This window comes from Physcomitrium patens, chromosome 1, assembly GCF_059467195.1.
Source record: "Physcomitrium patens ecotype Gransden chromosome 1, ASM5946719v1, whole genome shotgun sequence".
NCBI classification, from domain to species: Eukaryota; Viridiplantae; Streptophyta; class Bryopsida; order Funariales; family Funariaceae; genus Physcomitrium; species Physcomitrium patens.
Genome location: NC_143410.1, coordinates 13,047,440 through 13,051,077, shown reverse-complemented (window position 1 = coordinate 13,051,077; position 3,638 = coordinate 13,047,440). Strand labels below are relative to the sequence as shown.

At 38.8% G+C, this 3,638-nt stretch overlaps 1 long non-coding RNA gene across 1 annotated transcript; it reads left to right on the top strand.

Moving 5' to 3' along the window:
• Window positions 1–275: 275 nt before the first annotated feature.
• LOC149989878 (uncharacterized) lies at window positions 276–3,231 on the top strand. The gene is made up of 2 exons (XR_016506504.1): window positions 276–794; window positions 915–3,231. It is a non-coding gene; the product is annotated as an uncharacterized LOC149989878 (long non-coding RNA).
• Window positions 3,232–3,638: the final 407 nt, after the last annotated feature.

The following is a 3,638-nucleotide window of genomic DNA, read 5'->3' as shown; positions in this document are numbered from 1 at the left end:
AGGATACATCATTTCAAATGATGGTCTTATGATGGATTCTAAGAAAGTCCAAACAATCATGGATTGGAAGATTCCAAAGACTGTGAGAGATGTCCAATGTTTCTTGGGATTTACCAATTACTATCGGATCTTCATCAAAGACTTCTCACAAGTTGCAGCTCCACTTACACGCTTGACTAGTAAAGATAAATTCCAATGGAATCAAGAAGCGGAAGCAGCATTTGAAGCCTTGAAGACATCGTTTGTCTCTGCACCAGTCTTATATCGTGTTGATTTTTCCAAGGCATTTTTTATGGAAACAGACGCATCGGATTTTACCTTGGGTGCAGTTTTATCACAAATGGGAACAGATGACAAACTTCATCCGATAGCTTTTCATTCAAGAAAATTCTCAGCAGCCGAGATCAATTATGAGATCCACGATAAAGAACTTCTTGCAATCGTGGATTGCTTTCAAGAATGGCGTCATTATCTAGAAGGTGCTTCTAGTCCAGTCACTGTGTATACAGATCACAAGAACCTCGAGTATTTCATGTCAGCACGCGTGTTGAATCGTCGTCAAGCTCGTTGGAGTATGTCTTTGTCAAGATTCGACTTCATTATCACTTATCGGCCAGGAAAACAACAAGGTTTGTCCGATGCCCTGTCTAGACGTTCTTATTTTGCACCAAAAGAAGGAGATGCAGCTTTTGAGCAACAAAGAACGGTCCTTTTGAAACCGGAGCAATTTCATCTCCGAGCAGTGAAATCAACATTGACTGTTGATTCAACTTTTCTCAAGCAAATCCAGTCCAGTATGTCCTCAGATCCTCTTGTTCATGATATCAAGAATAATTCTTCCAAGTCTCATGATTCTTCTAAGTTTGAGTTCAAGAATAATGTATTATATTTTGAAGGACGCCTATATGTTCCAGAAGGAAAAGCACGTTTGCGTGTTCTTCAAGCACGTCATGACTTTCCAGCAGCAGGGCACTTTGGATATAATAAGACTCTGGACTCATATCAAGAGATTTTTGGTGGCCACAAATGTGGAAGTCAGTCAAAGACTTTGTACAATCGTGTGATATTTGTTCAAGATCAAAAATTCCTCGACATCGACCTTACGGACTTCTTCAGCCATTACCTATACCAGAACAACCATGGTCTTCTGTTTCTATGGATTTCATCACAGATCTTCCAAACTCAAGATCTTATGATTCTATATTTGTGATAGTAGATCGTTTCACCAAGATGGCACATTTTATGCCATGTACAAAATCTATCACAGGTGAAGAAACAGCTAAGCTTTTCATTGATAATATCTATCGCTATCATGGATTACCTAAAGATATCATATCGGATAGGGGAACTCAATTTGTGTCGAGATTCTGGAAGACTCTTTTCAAGATTTTAAAAGTGGACATAAAGCTATCTTCAGCTTTCCATCCTCAAACTGATGGACAAACAGAGCGCGTAAACCAAGTCTTGGAACAGTATTTAAGGTGTACCATCAACTACCAACAAGATGATTGGACAAACCTTCTGCCATTGGCAGAGTTTGCTTATAATAATACGGTACATTCCTCCACGCAACAAACACCTTTCTTTGCCAATTATGGCTATCATCCACGACTTGATACTTTTGATTTTTCAAAAGTTGATAATCCTGCAGCAGAAGATATGGCAAATCGGTTGTCAGAGTTACATGCAATTATGAAGGCGCAGTTGAAGAAAGCTCAAGAACGACAAAAGATAAATACAGATGTATATCGTAAAGAGCAACCACAACTCAACGTGGGTGATAAGGTATGGCTACTTTGTCGCAATATCAAGACCACTCAACCTTGTGACAAATTGGACTATCGTAGGCTTGGCCCCTTTTCTGTTTCTGAACAGATCAACCCAGTTGCATATCGGTTACATCTACCGGAGTCAATGAAAATCCATCCTGTATTCCACGTGTCTCTTCTTGAACCATATAAGACAGTGGATATACAAGGAAGAAGACAAATGCCACCACCTCCTATAGAAGTAGATAATAATGAAGAATTTGAGGTGGAAGAGATATTAGACTCAAGGCGGCGCCGAAATAAGCTAGAATATCTTGTTCATTGGTGCGGATATGATATTAGTGAGCGCACATGGGAGCCATCCAGGAATCTAGCAAATGCATCAGCTAAAGTCAAAGTTTTTCATCAACGACATCCATCAAAACCAAGATGAAAACCTCTCTTATAAAAGAGACAAGATTGAGGCAAGATAACATTCAATTTCCTATCCTTGTTTGTAACTTCTTTGCATTTTGTGACGCTAATTAGATGGAGAGCCAACAACCAGCGGATTCAACTCAAGAACCTTCGTTTGCTGACTTACCGGATGAGACATTGCGATTGTCACAACCTTCAAGACGACGCAACCGAGATGAAGACCCTCAAGAACGACATGTTCTTCCTCGAATAGATGGTGAGATACAACACGTTTGGTATCACGACCTTGGAAGAGATTCTCGATGTTTGGTGATATTATTGGAGATAGGAACGACTCCTGATGGTGTTTCAAATGTATTATTTGAAGAAAGTTATGAAGGCCTCAACAGTGATCAAATAACAGGGTGGTCTTCTCGCCCTGGAATGGGACACTATCGATGGCTAAGAGGACCCATCAACTATCTTCGAAGAGAACAAAGATCAGAGTATGTAGCAAATACAATTTGCCGCATATTAGATTTTCTCAATATATAATCACTACTCCTCGTGGAACTCGTCCCTAGAAGGGGGGGTAATGTCACGGACATACATATAATTACCTATATGAATAGATAAAAGTATGTAAAAGTAGGTTAATTGTGTAATATCTTCTAGAGAAGCTTCTTAGAAGCTTCATAGACGCTGCTTTGACTTTATAGGAGTCTATAGTTGACTTTTAGGTTAGAAACTTGGTCAACAAGTTAGCCATGTGCCACGCATGTTGGAAGCTTAAAGAACAAGCTAACTACGTGGTCCATCCATAGAAAACTTGCCTTGCAAGCAAAGGCATGTGGCCTAGAAAGTCAACATATATTGGAGGTCTTATAGAACATCGCCACGTGGCTTCTAGTTAGATAGTATATATAGAGGCAAGAGTGAAGCCCTCTTCACTCTTGTCAACTCCTTTCTTGCTTCTAGTCTAGTTTCAAGGGTCTCTAGTTTTCTTGTATTTTGGCAATAGCCATTCCAGTTTCTTTCTTAATATACATATTTCTATTTTGTCCTATTTCTTTTTGAGAAAAGTCTCACTTACTCTTTAGCTTTCATCGAGTTCTTGTCCCTGACAAAACTTTATTTTGAATTTTAACTTTTTTGATTATAATATTTCAAAAATATTTATAGGACCTAAATATTTAGTATGAAGCCTTGAGAGGAGATTAGAGCATAAAAAAGAAATTCTTTACTAGTAAAAAGCTTATTGGAAGGAATGAAAGCAAGGCATGGTTGGATGAAGGCAAGGAATAGGGATCTTCATTTCTATTGGTCAAAGGCCATGCCCAATGGGCTTTAAGGAGGCTGCCCAAGGCCTTATTAGGGATTAGGGTTTTTTTTTGAAGTCATTTGAGCTTTAGAAGCTAGGATCATCAAGTTTAGGTTTTCAATTCCAGATTGGATACAAATTTTGTGTAATTT